Below are 26,744 nucleotides of genomic sequence, written 5' to 3' on the forward strand. Positions count from 1 at the left end.
GTTTGGCGCATCTCTAAAGAATATCTAGTAGATTTGTGTTAATTCTGAACCAGTATTTTAAAGTGTATTTGATTTCTACATATATTGCCTTTTTACAGAATGCTTATTTATAAACTACTGTTAAATAAATAAATAATTATTTATAATATAAACCTTGAGTGTGTTACTTGGCTACTTGTAATGGTGGATTTAATTGCTACTGCTCTACAGCTCACATTTACCCCTCTTGAGAGAAGTCTGGCTGCTCAGTCACACTACCAACTTGTGTAGTACAAACCTATATCAATATGTTGGTTACCTAATACGAAGGACAAGGGTTGTGTAGTCTCCCCAAGGGTTTCTACATCAATTCTTGCCTAACACTGGTGGCAGGCGGTGGGATAGACGTAGAGTGGTTACATTGATTATTTGCTGTACTTGTGCCCAACTAAACTAGCCACAAGGCTAAGCTCCATCAAAAAGTGAAGCAATTGTAACATGCCAAATATGGATAACTTTAATGAGGCAGCCCTGATTGTTCTGACAGTAGACCAACTGCAAAACAGGGGGTCTGACTCTGAAACGAAAACAATGTGAACTGCTTACAAGGTTGTTGAATCATCAACGTTTGGGTAATAGGCCTGTAACACCTACTCACCCAAGTAATATGGAAGATAATGATGAGGTTGCCAGTTCAAAGTTGAGCTCCATCTGCAAGAGGAGTCAGAGGAGGTAGAAGAGTCTCAGGAAGAGAGACCCTCTCTGCCACAGCCTGCCCTAATGCCTCAGCCACCTTTCATTAGGACATGATATGATATGATATGATATGATATGATAGGTTATTTATGATATGATATGATATAATATGATAGGTTATAACTGTGGACCACAAGGTCCACCGTTAAACCCAGAATATGCTTCTCTTCAAAGACTGAGATTACAGTTCGAGTTCAAGAAATTACATGCCCAAATTGAAGCCAAACATCAAGAGGTGAAACGAAGAGAAAGAGAGGGTGAACATGAAATGGATATGAAAAGGATTTCCCTTTATTCTGCTTCCCCTCCAGGGTCCTCTAGGTCTGCTAGTCCCGAGAGCCTCTCCTGCCCAAAGAAGCAATGAGTATGTATGAACTTAACCTTGATGTGTTGAATTGGTTGGATATGTTTGAATACACCTATGGTCTTCAAGGAATCAGTGGGAATGATTTAATTCCATGGCTCATGTCTAGGCTTCCCCTGAATGGCTGTGATGCTGTAATGGAGTTGGGTGCCATCGAGAGAAAGGATTATGAATCAGTGAAGCTGGCATTAATAGCCAGATTTGGGAAAACTGCTTCCCAGTACCTTAAGAGGTTTAAGACCCTCAAAAAGACTGATGGTACCCCTTGGGCTACCTAGGTAGGTGAATGTTTGAAGAACTTAGATGGCTGGGTTAAGGGTTACAGAGTGAACTCATTTGAAGGAATGAGGAATCTTTTTTTGTTAGAATCTGTTTTCGATGCCTGCTCTCCTGAGCTGAGATGGCACTTGGCTGACTCAAAAGAGATTGATCCCAAAAAGTTAGCACAAGCTGCTGACTTGTGGGTAGCCAACAGGGCCACTCACAATGACCATGGGGCAACTCACAAAAAGGAAGAAGGGAAGCAGCAAAATAAATAGGGATAAGAGAATTCTAATTCCAACCATCCAAAAGAGGGCCCCAAACATAGCAAGGGTAAATTCCATGGGAAACCTGGTAAGTCGAGTGAATCCTCTGGTGCCAAACCAGAGGGAGGTCAACAGAAACCCCCATTCCAGAGAACATTTGGGAACTGTTTTGTATATGGTTCTGTAGATCATGTGAAAGGGGATCCCAGATGTAAGGGTAAATCTTCAAGGGCCCACACTGCCTCCTTAGCCTTCATCCCTGAGGGAGAAACACAAATGGCAATTGCACATATTCAATTATTGGCTGAACACCCCATTGGAGTTCAAGCCAGTGTTTCTTTAGTGTCGCTTGGTCTGTGGGAATAACATAATGTGGATGTGTACAACTCCATACCAGATAACACAAAATAATATTGTAAGGACAGTGTTCCTGTAAATGTCCAGGAGACCCCTGCCATTAGAGACACAAGGGCAACCATTACAGTGGTTGATGACAGTTTTCGTCAAACCTGAGGATGTAGCTAAGGCACCCAAAGGTCCCACTAAATTTGTAGGCAGCCCTATACAAATGGTTCCTATTCTGCCAACTCTCGTCCAGTGAAATAATATGACTGTTAGAATACCTGTCAGTGTACAGAATGAAGTGCCAGGGAGTGTCCTGTTGGGAAATTATTTGAAAACTCTTGGAGTTGTATCTAGTACCTAGGGCCTCCCAGTAAAAGGAAGGAGGAGCTAAAAATATTGGCCAGAGAGGCAACCTTGAGATACTCTCAGTTTGAGGTTGGGGAGATTTACCATGCCTTCAGTCCACAGGAAGGCCATGCTTCTATTTCCAGGAAAAATAAATAGACACAAGAGAAATCTAAGGTGTTTGGGAGAAAAAAAGGTCTCAAACCTAAACCTGTTCACAGGACAAGGACATCCCGAGAGTACAGGACATCACCCCAGTGACCTCTTCTCCGGCTGAGGCTGAGTGGGAGGACCAACCAAACTCTGAAGAGACCACTACTGGTGACACAGAGCTGGAAGAAAACCTTCCCTGCATTGGAGATCTGGATCCTAGAGACTGCCCCGTGCTGCAGACTTTGCTTGCAGAAGGTGGACCCTCTAGGGCAGACTTCAGAAGAGGACAAAGCGAGTGTCCCTCTCTAGAAGCTCTGTGCCAGCAGACAGCTTCCCAGCTGGAAGGGCAAGAGTCAAGGAAGCATAGGCTTTACTGGGAGGTGGGCCTCCTCTACAGTGAACCAACTGAGTCTACCCCAGGGGACTACACAAGACTGGTAGTGCCCCCGGAGGTGAGACAGAAACTTTACAGTTAGCACATGAGATTCCTTTGGCTGGCTACTTGAGTTTCAAGAGGACCAAAGAGAGACTATCTCTGTACTTCTACTGGCCCAAGATGGGGGCTGATGTAGAGAAATTCTGTAAGAGCTGCCACACTTTTCAGACTTCTGGCAAGAGTGGGTCCAAGAATGTGGCACCTTTAATGCCACTCCCTGTGTTGGGAGTCCCTTTTGAGAGTGTGGGAATTGACATTGTTGGTCATCTAGACCCTCAAACTTCTTCAGGCAACCAAGTTACATTGGTTGTGGTAGACCATGCTGCCAGGTATCCAGAAGTCATACCTATGAGAACTGTTACTGTTCAGGCAGTATCTAAGGCCCTCCTTGGTATCTTTACCATAGGAGGTCATCATAGGACAGGGGATCAAATTGTATGTCCCACTACATGCAGATCATGTGGAAGAACTGTGGAGTGACCTACACGTTCTCAACAGCCTACCATCCCCAAACCAATGGGTTGGTGAAGAGGTTTAACAGAACTATGAAGAGCATGATAGGTGCTTTAGAGCAACCCCTTTGAAGAAAGTGGGACATTCTACTGCCATGCCTTTTCTTTCCTTATATGGAAGTCCCTCAAGCAGGGGTTGGTTCAGCCCCTTTGAACTTCTGTATGGTCATCCAGTCAGAGGCCCTTTGACCCCGATCAAGGAAAGGTTGGAGAGTGATCCTTCCCTACAGCCAGTGAGAGTCACTGACTATGTGCTGGTCCTCAGGAAGAGGATGGCACTCATGATGTCAGAAGCTTCAGATAACCTGAAAGCAGGTCAGGGTCTGGTCAAACATTGGCATGACCAGAAGGCCAACATGGTGGAGTTTAATCCAGACCATCTTGCTTTGGTTGTGGTACCTACAAGGCAGAGGGCCTTACAGGACAAATGAATTGGACCCTTCAAGATAGTGGGTAAAGCTGGAGATGTCAATTAGTTTGTGGACTTTGGCAATCCCAAGGAGGCCCCCAGGGTCTAGCACACTAACCGTCAGAAGGCTTATGTTTCCAGACCAGAACTAGGAGCTTTGCTTCTAAGCTCTGATCGAGAGGAGGAGGAGAGTGAGCCTCTCCTTATTCTCCTCAGTGGAAAACCCTCAGATGAGACAACTGAACTCTCTTCAGATTTGACTCTGCAACAACAGGAGGGGTGCAAGGCTCTGTTGAATCAGTTTGCCTCCCTGTTCTCAGTGACACCAGGGTTGACCCCCTGGGGCCAGCATGATATTCTCACTGGCGACAGTCTCCCTGTCAAAAGCAGGGGTTACAAAATGTCAGCTCATGTAAGATCCCGCACAAAGGAAGAGGTCAAGAAGATGCTTGATTTTGGGGTTATTGAGCCATCTACAAGTCCATGGGCTAGTCCAGTTGCACTAGTGCCAAAAGCAGGAACCAAAGAATTTAGATTCTGTGTGGAAATAGAGCTCTTAATGCAGTCACCACGACTGATGTCCATCCTTTAACCAGGACAGATGAACTGGTGGACAAACTTGGTTCAGCGAAGTTTCTCGGTACATTTGACCTGACCTCAGGCTATTGGCAAATAGCTCTGCCAGACCATGCCAAGGAGAAAACTGCATTTTCCACCCCAGGAGGCCTCTACCAGTTTAGAGTCATGCCTTTTGGATAAAAAAGGCACCTGCTACATTTCAGAGGATGGTGAATCAAGTTATGAATGGGTTAGAGGACTTCTGCATGGCATACTTGGATGACATTGCAGTGTACAGCCCCACTTGGGAAGAGCATCTTCAACACCTAGGATATGTTTCGCAGGCTCTGGAACAGGTCCATCTGATCATAAAGGCTAGTAAATGTCAAATTGGTCAGAGTAAAGTGGTCTACCTTGGACATGAGTTAGGAGGAGGTGCAATAAGGTCATTGCCTAGGAAAGTACAAGCTGTACAATAATGACCCACCCCTACTACTCAGACCCAAGTGGGGGCCCTTCTAGGTCTCACTGGGTACTACAGGAACTTCATAGAGAACTATGGGACCATAGCTTCTCCCTTGAATGTGATCTCCTCACCCAAATTCCCCAAGAGGGTCAGGTGGAATGAGGAGTGCACGGAGGCTTTTGAAGCACTAAAGAAAGCTCTTTGTTAAGCTCCAGTCTTGACAGCTTCTGACTACAACTAATCCTTCAGTGTACAGACAGATGCTGATAACACAGAGATAGGTACAGTTTTGAGTCAACTGGATGAGAAAGGCTGGGAACACCCTATCTGCTTCATCAGTAGGAAACTGAAGGACCATGAGACAAGTTAGGCAACTATTGCACGGGAATGTTTTGCCATTGTGTGGTCTCTGAAGAAGTTTGGACCATACTTGTATGGTTCTACTTTTGTTATTCAGACAGACCACCAACCCTTGAGATGGTTAATGCAGATGAAGGGGGAGAATACAACATTGTTAAGGTGGTCAATCAGCCTCCAAGGTTTTGATTTCACCATACAACACAGGTCAAGGTGTAATCACCAAAATGCTCTCCAGAAAGTATGACCGACTGGATTAGTAGATTCATCCAGGAGTGGATTAAATCCTTCTGTCCCTTAGTCTGGGGAGACGAGTTTTAGGGAGAATTCTCAGTTCTGTGCTAGTTCCCTTCAACCTTAGAGAGCTCCAGCCCTTTTGCTGGACTTTAGGACTTTTGAATTTTACCGTGGATTGAGTGAGCCCTTTTTCTCACTCTCTCATGTGTTTTGATCTAATTTGGATTAAATGTTTCCTTTGATTTTGGAGTCTGATAAACTCCATAGGCATCTACTTTTTGTATGGTAACACACAGCACCTTCAGTGCAGTGTCACAGAGAAATCCTTTTAGATTTCTCATAAGGTTTAAATACAGTTTCTTGGAAAACTACTGTTCCCAAGAATAGTAAAGTGAAATTGACTTTACTTACCTTTTCTCTAGGTCCAGCACACCATCTTATGTGGACTGCTGAGGGGTTACTTAGTAGCCCCTTTTCCTACCTACTCATATAACATTTTTTATGTTACCCTCAATACTTTAAATGGCTGGTGGCAGTGATTTCATTTTCCTACCATTGTTCTTTTCTACCGCAGAATGAATCCTCAGCTGCAGTATAGCACCCGTGGGTGACCATTTTGTCAAAATGTCCCCGGTCTTCTTTTTTCACCATTTTCTGTTTGTGAGGTCTTTCTATGGATTTACTCTGTGTGCCAAACTAGGTTTTAGACCTTTATTCCTTCTGCCTTTGGCAGGCCTCAGTACTGAAACTCGCCTCTAGCTCCAGTGTGTCTGGAAGCCACCCTGCTGTTTGGGTGACAGCTAGGCTGTGCATGAATGGAAGAAACCTGCTTAGAAAGCAAGGGTTTTGGGAAAGAAGACAGAGTCAACCACTGGGAAGAACCACCAAACAAAGAAACCGTGAACTAAGCTTGCTGCATCCTCCTCGACCGTTGAACTGACCAGTGAAGCCCTGCTGCTGTGCTGAAACTCCTTTTTCTGATTGACAAGAGAAGCTCTGGAAGGGATGACTTCTTCCCTTGTGTTAGTGGGGCCAACTAACCCTGAGGCGAACTCCACTGGAACACCTTCCCCGACAGGCTGTACTTCTTTGCTCCTGCCTTCACCGAGTGTCAGGGTTCGAGAAATCCATAGTCAAGTGCAACGTCTTTGATCTGGCCAGAAGGCTCCCTAGGACTCTCCAGAAGCAGGACCCCCAGAGCTCGAGTTCCCTCACCAGAGTGCAGGAGGACAGGAGTGAAGGAAGCCCAACCGGTGTCCAAAATCCACGGTGGTGCTGTTTACCGAGCGCTGAAACCGCTTAGTGCTGCTGATCCGAAAAGAGCCCCTAGCTGCCGCTGACCTCTGAATTGCTGCCGCACGATTCTCCAGACATCCTCCCTCTTGTCCCCATGACTGAGGCTCAGGAACACAGGATCTGCATCGCTACAACCAGACAGAAGCCAGCTGGACCACTCTTCTTCTAACCAAAGGTACTGTTCTGCCTTGCGGTACTTACCTCAGTGTCTGTAACTTGCTCTTATCAGTTGAGACTTGCAGTAGCTGCTTTGCTAGAGTTGATTTCAGCTCTGCCCTTCACAAGTTTAACAGCTTGTGACTCTACAGGGATTTTTCTTCAACAAACTCTCTAGCTTTGTGCAAGACTTTTACTATCTAAGAAGTGCCTCAGCTCCATAGACTTTGCTCCAATTGACTTTGGCTGTCCTGGCTCCCTGCAGACTCGTCTATTCCATTTGACTTTGATTCTTACTGCCCTTCATAGGTGATACATTGTTTTTTAACTCATATTGCTGGGAAAGGTTTTTATCTATACTTCATTGGAAGATTTAAAGAGCTCACATGCTATGAGAACATGTTTAAACTTTTTCCTTCCCTTATCCTTTCCATTCTACCAACCTCAGAATTTACAAAGTGTACTAGTGATATAGAAATGCAATGACTGCCCTAGTTAGTGAAGTCACTTGAGGGTATAGGAAGTGTGTAAGAAGCACCTCTAAAGAGTATCTGCTAGAGTTGTGTTAATTCAGAACAAGTATTTTAAAGTGTATTTGATTGCTACCTATATTGCCTTTTTAAAGAGCGCGTATTTAAAAACTACTGTTAAATAAATGAATAATGATTTATAACATAAACCTTGAGTGTAAGTGTTATTTGGATATTTGTATTGGTGGATTTCATTGCTACAGATCTACATCTCACATGTACCCCTCTTGAGATAAGTCTGGCTGCTCAGTCACACTACCAACTTGTGTAGTACAGACCTATACCAATAGGTGGGTTACCTAATACCAAGAGGACAAGGTTTGTGTAGTCTACCCACGGTCACTACATCAATTCTTGCCTAACCGTGTGGATTTCGGCAACTGCAAGATTTTTGAAAAAAATGAGTTTTCAGTGATGGCCAAATTCGAGCTGGGGCGGAAGCCCCATAACTCCACCCCACAAAGTAGCCTACCTCAACTGTGTATGATATATTCTTCGGGTTGGTTGAACTGCACCATTACCATTGGCCTTCAAAAAAGCATGGGGCTACGGGTTCCGGCATGGGAAGCGAGGGAACATGACTGGCTCAGTTTGGGGCAGCTTGACAACTATACCCACTCTCAGAGGATGCCACTTTATCTGGGTGTCTGACCTTGATTTGAAAACCCAACCATTAAACAAGCCATGAGAGCAGCCACATAAATTTTGGAAAACAATATTTTGCAAACCACATATTCATATTTTCCCCATGTTACTCCAGTAGGACGACGATTAACATTATTTACCCATGCATGGGACGGAATCACCAAGGACAAGTTAGTGATGAGCAGGGTAAAAGAGGGGTGATATATAAAGCTCATGTCCAAACCATACAACCTCCCACCATGCAACTGAAGAATGCCAGAAAGACATCTTCACCTCCTAGAAGCCAACATTGAAACACTTCTACAAAAGAGACGATTGAAGTGGTTTCCAAATTACAGGAAACCACATGTATCTATGTCTTCCATAGTACCAACAAATACAAAAACATAAGACAAGTGTTAGACCTGCACCCTTTAAAAGAATGTGTTAGACCACAGAAATTCAGAATAACCGCTTTGCAAGAGGCCATTCCCTCTAAAAACCAAGGGGGGTATGTGACAAAGTTGAACATGAAAGGTGCATAATTTCATATTTCAGTGTTTCCAAACCAGCACAAATACTTAAGACTCAAAGTGGAAACGCGTCATTTACAGTTTAAGGTGCTTCTTTTTGGGATTTAATTGGCACCTTGTGTGTTAACTCTGGTGCTAATAGTAGTGGCACATCTGCACCATCGGAACATCTCAGTATACCCTTACTTGGAGGATTGCTTACAATAAGTACAAGTTATAGCGTCTACGGAAAAAAGAACATTCCATCTGCTACACCCGCCCAGACACAAGGCAGCCCAAAAGGTTCATTGGAGAATTCCTAAATACAAAGATTATTATTTTTATACTGAGAACCAAAGTGCCTAGAATAAAGTAATACCTTATTATGAGGCTCCACTCCAAACTAGCTGCCCAAGTAACACCAGTTATTTAGCTTCTGAATATTATTTCGATCAGATGATACTCAATATAAAGCCATGAAATGTGTTGGGCAGTATCTGTGTCAGCCTCCTGTTCTGGTTTTGCACATGTATTGCATCCTGAAGTGTGTTTGTTTCTGGTGTGAGCTTTCCACTGTGTTGAAAAACCTACTGCTATTAAAGGTCTCATGCCTTGTGCTTCGCCATTGGTTGGTGGTGGCTGGTTTGTGGTAGGTTGAAGGTGGGTTGGAGTGTGTTTGTGTATTTGGCATGTCTTTTTGTGCCTGGCAGAGGCGTTGCTAGGGGGTGGCTATAGGCCTGGGTCTTTCGGTTGTAGACCCAGATAGAAGCTCACGGGCAACAACCAAAAGGCTAGCTAGCCCCCAGTCCCAACAGTCCCGACACTAGCATAGCCCCAGATCTTTTCCAGACCTAGCAACACCCCTGATACCTGGTTGGTGGTTTGCAATTTGAAATTGTTACCCCTGCCGTACCTATTACAACACATCACCTCAGCATTAACTTGAAGTTACCGGAAAGTCGTCATGCATTCAACATATATGACAATGGTGCATGTAATTTGCATGACTGCATGCAACTCAATGTTTACATGTTCCCCATATTAAGCCAGAGCCCCAACTGTAGTCAGTTGCCCGGGTTTTCTAGACTAATTGCAAACAGCCCCTTTAATCTTTAGCTCTGCGACCCATGGAATAGAGCCCAGTCTACTGAAAAATTCAGTCCAGTTCTCAGTCTCAGAATCCTGGCTACATAATGCGGCAGGCCCTGCCTTATCATTAGCAGTTCCTGACAACTATACAATTCTACAAGATTACAGACACACCTCTCGAGGTGGAGGCCTAGCAATTATAGCTAAGATCAGCATAGACATGAGAATTATCACAACCACTACTATGAAATCCTGTGAATGCCTCACGGTCAAAATCGCCACCGTTAACTCCCAAACACTAAACATCATTCTTATCTACAGACCACCAGGTCCCATTGGAGCCTTTGCTGAGGATATTTCTACATCCCTGTCCAATAACCTAAAAAATACATCCCAAACAATAGTGTTAGGTGACTTTAATTTAGGCTATAATGACACCAAGGATATCCAATCTACGGCGATTGCCTTGACTCTGAAAGAATTGGGATTCTCCCAGAAAGTTAACTCACCCACCCACAATAAAGGTCGAATCCTTGATTGGATAGCGGAACACAACTGTGAAGTAAATATCACGGATTCTGTACCTCCGATCTGGACTGACCATCACCTGTTATTATTCACAGTGACGACTAACCCTGCCACTGCCCAGTCCTCACTTGCCCCACCTATAACCACGAGGATCAAAAAACTCATGACAGCGGAAAAGTTGATGTCCGTCATAATACCTAAACTGAACTCGGTCCCAGACATTATGGATCCTAATGTGCTAGTTGAACAGTACAATGAAGCTATGAACTCAGCCCTTGACCACATAGCTCTGCTCAAATTAAGGAATAGCAAACCAAAAAAGCATCTCAACTCATGGTTTACTCCTCATCTAAAAAATCTTAGGCAGATTAAAAGAAAACTTGAAACGGCTTGTAGACTCTCCCCATCAGCCGAAAATAAACTTAACCTCTCCAAGCCCTCATCACAATACAAGAAAGACATATTATTAGGCAAATAGGAAACTTATAATACCAGAATATCTCAATCTAAATCTAGTGTCAAAAAATTGTTCAGTATTTTGAAAGAACTGGAAACTCCTATTGTTCCACAAAAAAACTGTACCAAGGACAAAAAATGGTACTCTAGTATACAACTTGCCTTAACAAATAAAGTAGCTAACCTACAAACTAAAATTGCTCTCAAGAAAGCATCTCTAACGCCTCACATCCCTCAGAGCTTAGTGCCACCACCACAGCCTAATCAAGAAGCCCTATTCAGCTTCTCTGAGGTATCGACCATTGAGGTAGAAAAGGTCATTCTGGGACTTAAACCGCCCAACTGTAAAGGCGATCAATGCCCAGCACAACTTATTAAGGATGCTGCGAGAGAACTATCGCCATTCATAACTAAACTCATCAACTCCTCCTTCACCACAGGCACGGTACCGAACAACCTAAAAGAGGCTTGGGTAATGCCACTATTAAAGAAACAAACCCTCAACCCTGCCATTCCTACAAACTTCAGGCCCATCACGACTGTGCCCTTTCTTCTAAAAATCCTAGACAAAGTGGCTTACATGCAAATACAAAACTTCCTAGAATCCAACCACCTACTCGGAACCCGCCAATCGGGATTCTGCCCGCAACATGGGACCGAGACAGCTTTAATAGATCTTTAGGCCCAAATAGATGAGTGCAGAGACAATGGCCAAGCAGCCCTACTCCTCCTCCTGGACCATTCAGCTGCATTTGATTTAGTTGACCATTCAGTCTTATACAGCCACCTAGACTCTGCAGCCCATTTCTCTAAAGAGGCTATCACATGGATCAAGTCATTCCTGAGTAACCGGACTATGAGAGTCTTCTCTCCATCAGCCTCAGCAGCCCCGATCCCTATAACCTGCGGTGTACCACAAGGATCTTGTGTGTCACCTACCCTCTGCAATGTTTTCACGAAGCCCCTCTTTGACGAAATGGATCATCTGGGTATCGCCTACACCAACTACGCAGATGATACCCAGATCCTCCTCCCGCTTTCAGGAGATTACGCCAAACATCTGGCTCTAGTGAATAGAATCTATAGTATCGTTCAGGCATGAATGGCCACCCACGGCCTATGCCTGAACGATGATAAAACTGAGCTCATTATCCTAGGCACTTCAACCTATATTTCCAAACTCAGCCCTGACTATGCCAACTTCATTATTGATGGGAATAACATAAAAGTAGCTAATGAAGTGAAGACCCTAGTATTTTACCTAGACACCACCATGAACTTTGCTAAACAAGTTAATTCTCTAGCCTCTGCTTCGGCGTCCACATGCAAACTTAGTAGAGCTAGCAAACAATTCCTCTCCACAGATAGCTGCATTACACATGCCAGAGCCCTTATACTTTCCAAATTGGATTATTGTAACAGACTCTACATTGGGGCAAATAAACAGACCATCCATAAAATTCAAGTCCTCCAGAACAATGCCCTGAGAGCAGCTCTTAAAATTAACAGAAATTATCATATATCCTCTGTAAGAAGAGATTACAAATGGCTATCCACTTTTGATAAAATTCAACTTAAGATCGCCTCCCTTACCCACAAGTGCCTCAACAATAAAGCAGCACTCTACCTCATGGACAGGTTATGTAAAAGAACCTCGTCTAGACCAACAAGAACAGCCAACGCGAACTGCCTCCAAGTTCCGCGCTTCAAACTCTCTACTATAGGAGGACACAGCTTCCCAGTCAAGGCTGCGCAGTTGTGGAACTCCCTTCCCCATGGCCTCAGAGAACCCCAGCCCTTCGCTAATTTCAGAGAGAACCTGACCAGGTGGCTGAGAGCTAACTACATCTAACTATTCTGACCTGCACGTCTCTTTTTGATGCACCTCCCTTGACGCCTACCCTCTGCTCCCGGAGCTTACTTACTATGTGATTGAAGTTCTGTGCGCACCTCACTACTAAGACATTTGAATCTGGGTTTTTTTGCACCTCATTACTATGACATTTGATTCTGGTTTTTTTTGCAATGCATTGTTCCTGGCGCCATTTGACCTGATATGACACACTGTATATAACTGTATATTATAACCCTATGACTATCCAGTATACATGCACCCTGTTATTTTGTTGTTCCTTGACCCTGATCCTGCCTTGCATATACTTTGCCTATTGTAACATCGCTGATGTCCCTGTATTTTCCTACTGACCATGTACTTGTAACTAAGTTTAGCATATTCTTATCTTTTTGCACCCTGATGCCCCAGGGTCTGGTGTGCTCTATAAATAATAAACTAAACTAAACTAAACATAGTCACAGATGTAGAAATCCATGTCCTGCCTGATGATTCTACATCGCACAGCTAGAATGATCCTGAAACTAGTCATTGCTGCTAGCAAGTGAACGTTGCATGAACCATGCATGCTCTTTGCATGCAATGTGATGCTCTTATATTTCATGTTGTTCTGTTGAGATTGCCTTCTTAATTTGCCCCCGTAGTGTAGACGAAGAATTCTACCCTACAATGTAACCCTGTGTCTGGATACAAGGAAACCAGCACCAGGGATCAATTGTTTGGTAGAATGGACCCGAAAACCGCGTGGCAGTAGACTCCCTTGGGTGCGACAGTATTCCAGTTGACACAATAAATGCTTTTTATGCCGACTTCACAAGGACCAGAAAACAGCTGTTACAATACACAAGAAACAAGAATCCTTAATACTCACATAACGTGAAACGAAAAGCAGAAACAAGAATAAAGACAGACACTCTTACCATGGGATTGACAGCAAGTATTCCAGAAACAACCAATGCTCCAGTAAGACAGCCAGGTACAGGGGGTTAGGGCTATTCCCGCCAGCACGCTTACGCCTAAGGGTCGGAAGTACAATACTCGACGAAACGAGGACGCTCCGACCTCAGCCCCTGATGGTACCACGGCAGTCTCTAGTCCGTACCGGGGAAGAGGAGAGGAGTAGTGTACTGGCAGTCTGGTTTTGGAGCAATAGTCACGTGGATCCCAAGAAACAGGAGGCAATCCTATGCAGTCCACGATGATGAGTTTATAAACAACGTTGATCAAACGAGAGGCAATAGCAATCCATAAGGCAGTCTGGGTCGATAACTGAAGGAATTTCACAGGACAAAAAGTGAGGCAAAGCAATCCAGGAGGAATTCCGATTCGGCAACGGGGGTATTGATGATCAAAAGCGTGAGGCAAATGGCAGTACCTGGGTGCGGTCCGGTTTGGCAACCAGAAGCAGCGGAGTGGAACGGGAATAGTTCCGGGTGTAAGCTGGAAGGAGCAGGAAGACAACAGGTAAGGGGAATAGCATAGATAGGAGGAGGGAGAACAATGGAGATTCCAATCACGGAGGCCGTAGCTTCGAGGAAATTACGAGTGAGGGGTATAAGCAGGGGCAAAAGTAGCGAGGCAGAGAGAGGAAGGCAAGAATCCAGAATAGCAGGCAAAACAAGGAATATCTCAGGATACGTAGCAGACTCCAAGATCAAAATCAGAAGCAACGAGTTTGCTGTCGGCTAGAGTTTATCTAGCTGTGGTCACATGACCTAAAGGTGCGGCTGACGTGGTGCAGGTCGACGTGCCTGCCATAATCTGCATGGCAACCACCAACGCAACAACACGGAGGGACGAGGTTTTGCCAACTTCTTGTGGCCTTGAAGTAACCCTCTTTTACGAGGAATCCAAAGGGATTGTGAGCGCTGACACCATGTATAGTGTTCCTGTTGTGTGTGAGACGATGGGGAGGGAGCCGGCTTAGTTTGACTCCTGTTGATCCCGGACCGATTCCTGACAGTACCGCACCTCAAAGAACGCTTCCCTCTATGGGAAACCCAGAAATCCCTTAAACAGGTAGGAGCGTGAATGTTTTCCAAAGGCTCCCACGTCCGGTCTTCCGGACTATACCCTTTCCAGTCAACAAGAAAGAGACGATACCACGACGGACCGTGGTATCCAGAATCTGATGAACTTCGTACTCATCCGAGCCAATGGCATATAAGGGACGTTTCGGGACCAGTAACCTAGAACCCCCTTGAAGAGGTTTCAGAAGCGAGACATGGAAAACAGGGTGGATCTTCCAAGTGGAAGGAAGCTGTAAACGAACAGCCACTGGGTTAATCAGTTCAGACACCGTGAAAGGACCAGAGAAACGTGGTAGGAGGGAGCTACGACCAGGTAAGCGCAAATTCCGTGTGGATAACCAAACCTGCATGCCTGGGGAGTAAATTGGAGATGCCGAACGATGGGCATCCGCATGTCGTTTGCTATGCTGTTGGGCCTCCAACAGGTGTTGTCTCACTCGGGTATGCAAAATCATAAGTGACTGGACACAAGAATTAGCTGCCGGATTACTAGATCCAGAGGAAAAAGGCAATGGCAAAATACGTGGATGATGTCCATAAAGAGCAAAAAACGGGGTGACCCGTGTGGCGGCATGCAAGGAATTATTGTACGCAAATTCAGCCATGGGCAAAAAAGATAACCAAGAACCCTGATAATGGAGTAGAAGACAACAGAGGTATTGTTCCAGAGTTGCGTTGATTCTCTCCGTTTGTCCGTCAGTCCGAGGGTGATAGGCGCTGGAATACCTGCCTTCTATGCCATAGGACAATGTGATAGCCCTCCAGAACGCGACGTAAACTGGGACCCCCGATCTGTGACAATGACACTAGGAAGACCAAAACGTCGGAACACATGGGTAATAAACAAGTCAGCTAGGACTGGGGCAGAAGGCAATCCCGAACAGGGTATAAACAAGGCTGATTTCGTTAAATAATCAACAACAACCCAGATTGTGTTGTGGCCATTGATTGGTGGCAAATCTACAATGAAATCCATAGATATCATAGTCCATGGCAACCTGGGAACAGGCAAAGGATTCAGCAATCCCATAGGTTTCGCATGGGATCACTTGCCTTGAGCACAAACAGCACAAGTCTTGACGTATTGGCTAGTGTCAGACTTCATGGTAGGCCACCAAGTCCATCTCTCCAGTAATTCCATGGTTTTTCGAATCCCTGGGTGTGCAGAAAACTTAGAATCATGGCACCAGTTTAATGCCATGGAACGGGTTGACTCGCTGGGAAGATATATTTTCTCATGAAGGTAGGGTAGCGAATTCATGACTGTGATACCCTCATCCTTAATGATCTGTGGGTTTTGTTCTACCCAGTTCTTAAGGAGAGTTCTTAAGGTTGGATCGACCGTACACCCACAAATCACCTGATGCGGGAGCAATACTGGAGTAGGAACCGTTTCAGATGCATAGGTTCCTGGAATACGTGATAGGGCAGCTGCCTTGGAGTTACGAGAACCAGGCCGATATGTGATTGTGAAATTGAAAGCGGAAAAGAACTCATGCCACCGAGCTAGTCTGGCAGTGGTACATTTTACAGAGCGAATGGCAACCAGATTGTGGTGATCAGTGTAAACCTGAACAAGAAGAGTGGCACCAAGCAAATGATGCCTCCAGACGGTGAATGCGTCCTTCACGGCCAAAAGTTCACGCTCAGTGATAGTATAATTCCGTTCATGAACAGAGAGTTTCCTGGAATGGTAGGCTACAGGATGTAGAGCCGTAGAGTCACGACAAGCCTGTGATAGAACGGCTCCTACTGCTGTATTGGATGCATCCGCTTCGACCACATATTGTTGAAGTGGGTTGGGATGTTGGAGTACTGGGGCCGTAGTAAAAGCTAATTTGAGGGTTTCAAAAGCGACATGAGCTTTCTGCTCCCAGGCGAAAGTCTTTTTGCTGCTAGTCAACGATGTCAAAGGAGCGACAATTCAATTTCAGAGAAGGAACGTACATAACGCCTGTAAAAATTGCCAAAGCCCAATAATGACTGCAAAGCTTTTAGATCCTTAGGAACCGGCCAATCCAGAACTGCCTTTACTTTGGTCTTGCTCATTTGTATTCCCTGGTCTGTTATGTCATACCCAAGAAACTCCACAGATTTCACGTAAAAGATATATTTTTCTCATTTAGTATACAAGGAATGTTCCCTTAATCGTTGTAAAACTTGGCGAACATGTTGTACATGATTGTCATAGGAATCGGAATAAATGAGGATATCATCAAGATAAATGACAAGAAAACGATCAGTCATGTCTCTGAAAATGTCGTTAACGAAATGTTGAAATGTAGCCGGGGCATTGCACAGCCCAAACGGCATTACACAATACTCAAAAGGACCATACTTGGTCTTAAACGCCATTTTCCACTCGTCCCCGTCCCTCATTCTGACTAAATTGTAAGCCCCTCGTAAGTCTAGTTTAGTGAAGATTTTGGAAGAACCGAGTTGGTCAAGGAGAACAGATATTAAAGGAAGTGGATATTGATTTCTGATGGTAATGGCGTTTAGAGCATGGTAGTCTATACATGGTATGAGATCCCCTTCTTTTTTTAGTACAAAAAACATTGGAGAAACTGCCGGTGATCGTGAGTGACGAATAAATCAATTTTTCAGGGATTTATCGATATACTCCTTTAGAATACCTTCCTCTTTCCGTGTCAGAGAGTAAATACGACCGACAGGTATTTTGGCCCCAGGAATCAGATCGATAGGACAATCATATGGTCTATGAGGAGGGAGGATCTCTGCTCCTTTTGCATCAAAGACATCCCCAAAGGAAGCATATTCTTCGGGTAGTTGCTTAGTGACAATGGCTCCGATAGTGGAGACACCATGCAATAATGGCCGACAAGGATTCTTTGATTCAGATATCGAGGAAAAACATGAGGTCTCACAATAGGCGGACACAAACTCCAGTTCCCCGGAGTTCCAATCGTCCACCGGATTATGACGTCTCAACCAAGGTAAACCCAAGATTAGTCGATATTGTGGTGCTGCGATCAAATCGAAATGAATTGTCCCTTCATGTCCCTGGCAGGTGGTCAACAATAAATCGACCGTTTGTTTCATAACTAAGCCAGAAAGCAAAATCGAACCATCCACAGTATTGACCATTTCTGGCTGAGCCTTGTTAACTACTGGGATGCCTAATTTCTTGGCGAACGCCTCATCAACATAATTTCCGGTGGCTCCAGAATCTAAAACTGCATCAATGAACCATTCCTGGTCTGAGGAAAGGGCACAACTGGTAGGAACAATGAAAGGCCTCTTAGTCATGGAGTCAAGAAACGTTGAGCTTGGCAGAGTGACTGCCTTTACTGCCGGGCTTTGGCGTTTCCCTGATGCTTGGGTTTCTTAGTGCAGATTTTTAACAGATGTTCTGATGACCCACAGTAGAAACACAGATTGTTCTTTTTTCGGAGCTCTCGTTCTTCAGGAGTTAAAGGACCCTGAATAGCTCCAATCTGCATGGGTTCTGGTCCTCCCTGAACGGGAGTTGGAGGTAACATAGCCAAGGGGGTCTGAGCCCTCTTTTCTCGTTTCCTTTCTGCTCTCCTTGAGTCAATCTGGAGTACCATATCTAGGATCTCAGGAAAGGTTGTGGGTACGATAGGAACCGTAGACAAGGTATCTTTCAAGGAGTCGGATAATCCATGATAAAACATAGAAGCCTTCTTGTCCTCAGGCCACCCGGTTTCGGCCACAAGTTGATTAAACCGGGCCAGATATGCCAACAACGGGGAATCACCCTGATGTAACTTCAAAAGTTCGAGATCCGTGGCCTGGGTCTTGTACCGGGTATCAAATACCTGGCTCATAGCTGCAATCAAAGCGTCGCAGTCAAACAATAATGGACTACCCTGTTCAAGTAATGGGTTAGCCCATGATGCGGCAGTCCCACCAAGATGGGACAAGAGAAAAGCCGCCATGGTTTTTGAATCAGGAAACGAGGAAGGTCTACATAAAAAATGCAGATGACACTGATTCAGGAAGGTACAGTAAGTACGAGGATCTCCCGTGAACCTTTCGGGTTGGGCTAAAGGGAAATGAGCTGTCATAAACACAGGACCTGATTCCTGCCCTGAACTAGCCATTCATGAACCTGAGGGGGCCATACGGTCAACTACAGGAGGGACAGCAGGAACCATCCCTGCCTGTATGTCATTGATGCGCTGTTGGCTAGCTATATGAGCAGCCGTCATATCCGCCCGTAAATCCATAACCATTTGCATGATCTGGGCCAGGGCATCGTTTGGGTCCATGGAGAGGTATGTTAAGAGGCTTCTGATTATGTTGAGATTGCCTTCTTAATTTGCCCCCGTAGTGCAGATGAAGAATTCTACCCTACAATGTAACCCTGTGTCTGGATACAAGGAAACCAGCACCAGGGATCAATTGTTTGGAAGAATGGACCCAAAAACCGCATGGCAGTAGACTCCCTCGGGTGCGACAGTATTCCAGTTGACACAATAAATGCTTTTTATGCCGACTTCACAAGGACCAGAAAACAGCTGTTACAATACACAAGAAACAAGAATCCTTAATACTCACATAACGTGAAACGAAAAGCAGAAACAAGAATAAGGACAGACACTCTTACCATGGGATTGACAGCAAGTATTCCAGAAACAACCAATGCTCCAGTAAGACCGCCAGGTACAGCGGGGTAGGGCTATTCCCGCCGGCACGCATACGCCTAAGGGTCGGAAGTACAATACCCGACAAAACGAGGATGCTCTGACCTCAGCCCCTGATGGTACCACGGCAGTCTGTAGTCCGTACCGGGGGAGAGGAGTAGTGTACTGGCAGTCTGGTTGAGGAGCAATAGTCACGTGGATCCCAAGAAACAGGAGGAAATCCTATGCAGTCCACGATGATGAGTTTATAAACAACGTTGATCAAACGAGAGGCAATAGCAATCCATAAGGCAGTCTGGGTCGATAACTGAAGGAATTTCACAGGACAAAACGTGAGGCAAAGCAATCCAGGAGGAATTCCGATTCGGCAACAGGAGGTATTGATGATCAAAAGCGTGAGGAAAATGGCAGTTCCTGGGTGCAGTCCGGTTTGGCAACAAGAAGCAGCAGAGTGGAACGGGAATAGTTCTGGGAGTAAGCTGGAAGGATGGAAGGAGCAGGAAGACAAAAGGGAAGGGGAATAGCATAGATAGGAGGAGGGAGAACAATGGAGATTCCAATCACGAAGGCCGTAACTTCGAGGAAATTACGAGTGCGAGGTTGAAGCAGGGGCAAAAGTAGCGAGGCAGAGACAGGAAGGCAAGAATCTAGAATAGCAGGCAAAACAAGGAATATCTCAAGATACGTAGCAGACTCCAAGATCAAAATCAGAAGCAACAAGTTTGCTGTTGGCTAGAGTTTATCTAGCTGCGGTCACATGACCTAAAGGTGCGGCTGACGTGGTGTGGGTCGACGTGCCTGCTCTAATCTCCATGGCAACCGCCAACGCAACAACATGGAGGGACGAGGTTTTGCCAACTTCTTGTGGCCTTGAAGTAACCCTCTTTTACGAGGAATCCGAAGGGATCGTGAGCGCTGACACCATGTATAGTGTTCCTGTTGTGTGTGAGACGATGGGGAGGGAGCCGGCTTAGATCGACTCCTGTTGATCCCGGACCGATTCCTGACATGTTCAGAACATGGTCTGTCAAATGGTTTTTCACCCCACAGCACATGTATGACATGACAATATGAGTATGTGCTATACAAATAACAAGTAATATAATATCATATTTTTTTATTTATTTAACTAATTATTCTAATTGGGCTTTCCTATTTGTAAAGGGAAACAAAAAAATATTGGGGGAAAAATCCAAAATTTGCTCAGTAGATCAAAACTAAACTGTGCTTTCAGTGATCATTTATGGCACTTGCACTACCGAAAACAATGTTTTTTTCTTCTAAAAACATGTAGGCTTGGTCTACATTTTAGAACACATTTAGCCAACTTTTGTTATTTTTCCCCAAAATTGGAAAAATGTAACGTCTAACAAATCTGCTGAGAATTTGAGACTATTCGAGTGTTTATAAGACAACTTTATTGAGTTGTACTTACAGAATCACAGATCCATTGCCATGCCTTTGTTATAAGGTAGTAGACAAAATCGCATGAGAAAATGTTGGCTCCCAAACATTTGAGAATAGCGGCTGTGTGTCTCTTAATGTAGCCACATGTACCTTGAGGCATTCATCAGAATGTAAACAGATTTCTGCGCCTTAAATTCGACCTTGATAACCTAGTAACAAGAAGGGAAAGAGTTCTTTATAAAAACAAAACATGCATTTTAAATAAGCATTTTCATCATAGGCACAAAAACACTGTTTACATACAATAATATGGAAAAAACGGCTTTAAAGAACAGTCATTGTGCAATGGATGAGTGTACTGCATGCATTGCTTTGTCCTTCAACCGAAACCATATGAAAACTACTTTACCTTCCGTTCTGTAAGTACTTGAACTAGCAAATTACAATGACTCAATGAAGAACCTTGCCTCTTTAGAGAAGAAACACTGAGAAAAAAAGTGCTTCCCTTCATGTTCAACAACAAGCATTGTATCTTCGGCTGTAAAAAGTAAACGGATGTGTTTGTACTCATCAGAACCAGAGGGAGCAGACGAGGCTAATTAACAGTCTGGCAATGAAGGAAAAACATGTTGGGTAACAGAATTATTCCCTCTTTTCCTGCTCTGCTATAACGCAAGTATGGCATCACGCTGGAGGTAAATCCTCCCACTTTCCGCTGAAAATCAGCTAAATCGGCAGATTTACAGCAGCAGTAATTCCACCAGAAATCCCTTATAGAGTCCAATGAACACTCAAAAAATGGGGATTAATTGCAACATCAGAATTTGTAATCCGGCTGTAATTCCCCCAGACAAAGTGGTGATAACAGTAATTCCGTTGGGCGGTATACCTGCAGATTTACCACCAGAATGCCACCCATCTCTTAATGAGCTCCACAGTTCCTTGGTTTACAAAAGCGTTTTATAATGGCACAATCCCATTGAAAAACACTTTGTAAATCAGCCCCAAAGTGTCATGACCATATTGTAAAATGATATTCAATATGCCAGTCGACCTACAGAAAGAATCTCACGGGTAAAATGAAAAGAAAATGTGTTTGTAAACTCATACATGTGTCTCTCCTTAAGAGTACTGCTGTGCAAACCAGCGGCGCACTGTACTCCCGGGTCCATGTGAATCCAGTGAATTCTGGCATTCTCTCCTCCCTACTAGTCGCTACAAGAACCGTCACATGCGGGTACGTCATGCAAGGTGGTCACAGTGATTCCCTCCTCCTAGTCCTAGTAGCCGAATGGGATCATGGCACATGCATTGCACACTCAGCTGCGGTCACTGAAATCATTGGGTCACACCTGTGCCGGGGTATGTAACTTGGTCCTATTGGTACTTTCATAAAGTGTGGCTTGGGAAACTAGTAAAGAATGCAATGCTGGCAGACAGTGTGCCTAAGGAAGGAAAGAGTATAACCTACCTGGTAAAGCAGCCGAAGCTCTCTGAATTTCTGGAACTGATGGACCATTGCAAGGCAGTGGAAGAAGATCAGTTTGAGGATTCGATTTAGGGAGTTAATCTCAATTCCCCAATGAGTTCCACTGTCGATGAGGTATAACAGAAACTCATAATTAAACCTTAAAATTGTTAAGCTATGTCTAAAACATGTTTACGATGGTTTGATATCCCCGTTTATAGGCTGAAAGCTGTACATTTGGAAAAAACTAGAGGTCGATTGATCATACTCCCCACTTTTAATGATTGGGCACTGAAGATCCAGCTAGACATATGTGCCCAACATGCTTTATCCTCCAGGCATTTGAAGGTGAAAACAACATTAACCTTTGAAAAATACCCGGTTTTTCTAAAGGGGAAGCTAGCAAAATCTTTATATACCAACATGCACCTTGGTAATCTCCCCCTGGCTGCCCACAGGGGGCACTGGGGTGTAAATATTTCTTCCACAGGCCCTGATTGTAAAAATATAGTTGAGGATAATAAACATTTTCTATTTCTGTGTCCATTGTATCAAAGACTAAGATCAAAACAGATAAAAACAATCCTGATTATCCAAAGAATTAGTCAAATGAACAATTATTATATTTGCTAATTAAGAAATTCCACAAAATATGTGCTCTGTGCTATTTTAACTTTTTTAACATAATCATAGGGCGTCATTACAAGTTTGGCGGTAGCCTTGCCGGTAACACCGGCAGGCTGCCGCCAAACTTGCAATTTTTCCCGGCACCCGCAAATGGGCAGTTACTGGGTCATTACTGCCCTGCCGAACCCGGTAATTGCCCATTTGCGGGCACCGGAAAGAAATTCTCCCCATTCCCACTTGAGCCCCATAGAGCTCAATGGGAATGGAGAGGTTGGATGGACCGGCACCATTCAGAATGGTGCCGCTGCATCCGAAATGCTCTGCTCACGGGTGCCGGTACCCCCGCCAGATCAGACCTGGCGGGCGGCAAGGCACCCATGAGCAGAACTTGTAGTTTGCCGGTCCAGTAACAACGGTACCGGCAATCTTACCGGTACCATTGTTACCGGACTGGCAAACTTATAATGAGGCCCACAGTCTACTAGATACAAAGGCCCTCACTATAAATTGGGCAGTATCCGGGTCATAAATCTGCTGGAATACCGCCCAACGCAATTATCATTACTGCCACATGGTCCGGTGGTATTCCCACCCGATCACAAGTGGCGGTGGCAGTATTAGTCCCCATTTTTTTCATCCATAGGATTCAATGGGGCATTTTCAGTGCAATTACTGCAACAGTAATTGCGCTGCAGTAATTGCGCTGATGTTAGGTGGAAACTCAGTGCATTCACCTCCAGCTCAGAGCTGGAGCTGTATGTGCCGGCTTTCCCCACAAATCAGGATTGGGCGCTGCAGTAATGCAGCACTAAAAACTATTACCGCTGCATTTTTACCACACCACCCAACTCTTGATGAGGCCCAAATTCTTATCCAATGTACAAGGGATTCACAAATGTTTGCTTTATTTTTTAAATATTTTCATATATTTGTTCTATATGTTAGAACTTTGAGATTGATACTATTACAGGTTCTGTCCATCTATACAGCTAAGCACACAATACAGGATCAGGTACAATTCAGTTTTATTTGTAATTTTATTTGATTTAATCATTTCTTGTAATAACCTCGGGTCAATAATATATGACAAATGATTGTATTATTTCAATGAATGTAGTATGTGAAACCGTCTCGTGACATTTCCCCGCATGCAGTTCCCCGACAGGCCGTTTTCACCAAACAACTGCCTGTCAGGGATCAATGCGTGTGCTTACAGCGCATCCAGGAAGTGGGGCTGGCAGCAGCATTAAAGATGAGGTAAGCGGTGGTTTGAGGAGGGGTTAGTGTATGTTTCTATGTTTTTATGTATGGGTGTGTATGAATGCATTTGTAGCATGTAGAGAATGCGATGGTGGGTGGAGGGTGGCATTGTAAAAGCAAAAGGAAATATCGAGGCTGAGTACCCCAAAAGGAAATACATCAAACACGGGCTTATAAAGATTCACAGATCTTTATTCTATAACTGTACAGTTTACAAAGAAACAAAGTATCAGACAGCTATCTGGTACTCAGTACATCACAGCGAATACCAGCCCTTTTGGTGTGAGAAGTGAGAGGTACTGGACGTCTAGACATTTAAACTTTTTTATACAGTTCTGATCATAATGTCCTGCCCCCCTACAGGTTAATAATTCTGGTCTAGGGTTCGTGCCAAGTTCACTTCTAGTTTGTCCAACTATATGCATGTGGATTATCTTCATTTTGTACAACAACAAGTCACAATGGCAACAGTGTATCTTCGGATTTAACATTAAGCCTTAGTACATATCCTATACAATGTAGTTCAACAAGTGTCCACGTTCAGTATTTAGACAGCATTGTATTTGATGTATGTCCGTGGATCGGACTTGTTGGCGCAGGTAATCCTCTGTCTACAAGTCAGACGTAGGACGACCAACGGACAGTTTATGCATTAACTTGTGTACAAAGGTCGGGACGGCTCAGTTATGAGAAGGAAACACTGTCCACCATTTTAGAACACAGAACTACTTTGGAGTGAGAATCAAAATGGCGGATGGACCTAAAATGGAGGCTAAATCGATCTAAGATCAGAACTTTGCAACGCGGATTTCTTCGCAGAGCGACTGGGCTTGGGCCAATATATACTATATAGGAGGCACGATATGATATCCCATTTAACAAACCCTCCTATTGGCCTAAGCCAAGCGCTAAACTACTTCTAGTCACTTTACGAGTAACGCCACGTCTCAATGTCCATACATCCTGAATCACTATCAGAGATATCAATTGCCATGAGGTCAGATACTGAGATTTCCTTCAGCACAAATTCATTAGATATTTTCTCGGGGGCATATACCTTGTGCCCTAATGTACCTATCGCTTGTGCACAACATCCTCCTAACATCGAACACATACCAGGAAGACATTGTATACAACAGCAGAGAAACAACAGAATACCTAAAATAATCATCAAGACCGAGAGTAGCATCCATCACCAAGATCGTAGGAAGTCCCAGAACCAAGCACTAAGATCCCAGTTTCCCTCGGGAACATGCACTTCTGAACTGAGAACATGCAGATTTTGAATTGCCCTAAAGATAGTTGGGGAGGAATCTGGCATGAAAACACAGCAAGCGGACCCCACTAATTTACATACCCCACCACGCTCAGCCAGGATGACATCTAATGCCATCGGTTCTGAAGTGCCACTAACCTTATTGCTTTCTGTTCTAACGTCATATTATAGATTATGTCAGTGGTCCGGTTGATGGTCCTCTCGAGTACTCTCGCTAGTCTCCTGATATCTTCAGAGTTCAGCATTTGTCCCCAAAATGGCACAACGGATTTAGCTACATCACCCAGAATTTGTGCTGAAGTATCCCCATTCTCGTCCCGCGGTGGACAAGCCTTTGAAATTTCTATAGTGCTAGCAATGAATACCCCGAGTAACAGAATCCCTAAATAACAGGTTCCCTGCCAATCCTGGGTAACCATGGAAATGCTACATTACCGCAAACAAAGCAGACAGGTTCGCCTACATACAAAGGTCTGTCCTCACTAGTCAAATTCGCAACATTGGCGCAACCCTTGAAATCCCCCATTGACTGAGTACCATTCCTCTGTATGCAGAAAGAAACTGAATCGGGGCTGTGGTTGACAGTATAAGAAGGTGGTGTGGCATCCCTATTGCCTATAGGAGCCATCTTGAAAGAGATCAAAGATTGAAAAGGATGGGCCAGTCTGTCAGAAAGCCTAATAGAAGCAATATTAGGCTTACTCCTATTCGCAAAGAGTGAGCATCCCAAGGGCGTTAGAACACGTTTCTCAAAGTCATTCAGGTTAGTTCCATCAAAGTTCCCTGAGACGCTATCGTTCCATTGGCCAAAGAATAGTGCTCTAAGAGAAGCATAGCAAGCAGTTGTCAAAAGTAAAGGATGAATATACCAACCCAGCCCCTTATCCACGTGTTGCGGTAAATGCGAATACACCCAACAATTGGATTTGCTATAAATGGCATGTGTAGCATTCATAATGAGTAATAGAGTGTTGTTGTGGTAACTCTGTGCTGAGAGTCTCTAGGAGATAAAGTGTGCAGATGCACGAAAGGAGTAGAAACAGTAGGTACATTTTCAGTGGGGCCCACGGATTCGATTGTTCATTTTCGTGGCTGGTCACACAGTCTCTTATCTGTTCCGTACGAGTGGGAGCAGTTGCAGGCATTGTGTTCTTCAAACAATTACACCAAAGTTTATTTGCTGGCGATCTCCAGACCGAGAGTCTTCTTAGTCCTTTCACAAACCCTACAGAATCCCCTTATATACAAATGATCAGCCAAAAAGGCAAGCCCTTTGATGATTATCCTTGATGGCACAGCCAAACCGTGCAGTAAGTCTACTTCCTCGGATGCAGATCGTACCTTGTGATCCCTGGTACTGAATGATCTGTGAACAACGTGTCGTCACTCCCCGATGGAAGCGGCGAATGCAAAGCGAGATCGGATACAAGATTCGGAGAAATTTCTGAAAACGGAACTGTTGGACAGTGTGGAGATGAAGTAGCTGTTTCCCCAGGCCCCACAGGCTCAGGGAGAGTCTCCAACGCACTCTCGATGCTGGTTGCTGCTTCATGATCGT

This window comes from Ambystoma mexicanum, chromosome 4q, assembly GCF_040938575.1.
Source record: "Ambystoma mexicanum isolate Mex_15411 chromosome 4q, UKY_AmexF1_1, whole genome shotgun sequence".
Lineage (NCBI taxonomy): Eukaryota > Metazoa > Chordata > Amphibia > Caudata > Ambystomatidae > Ambystoma > Ambystoma mexicanum.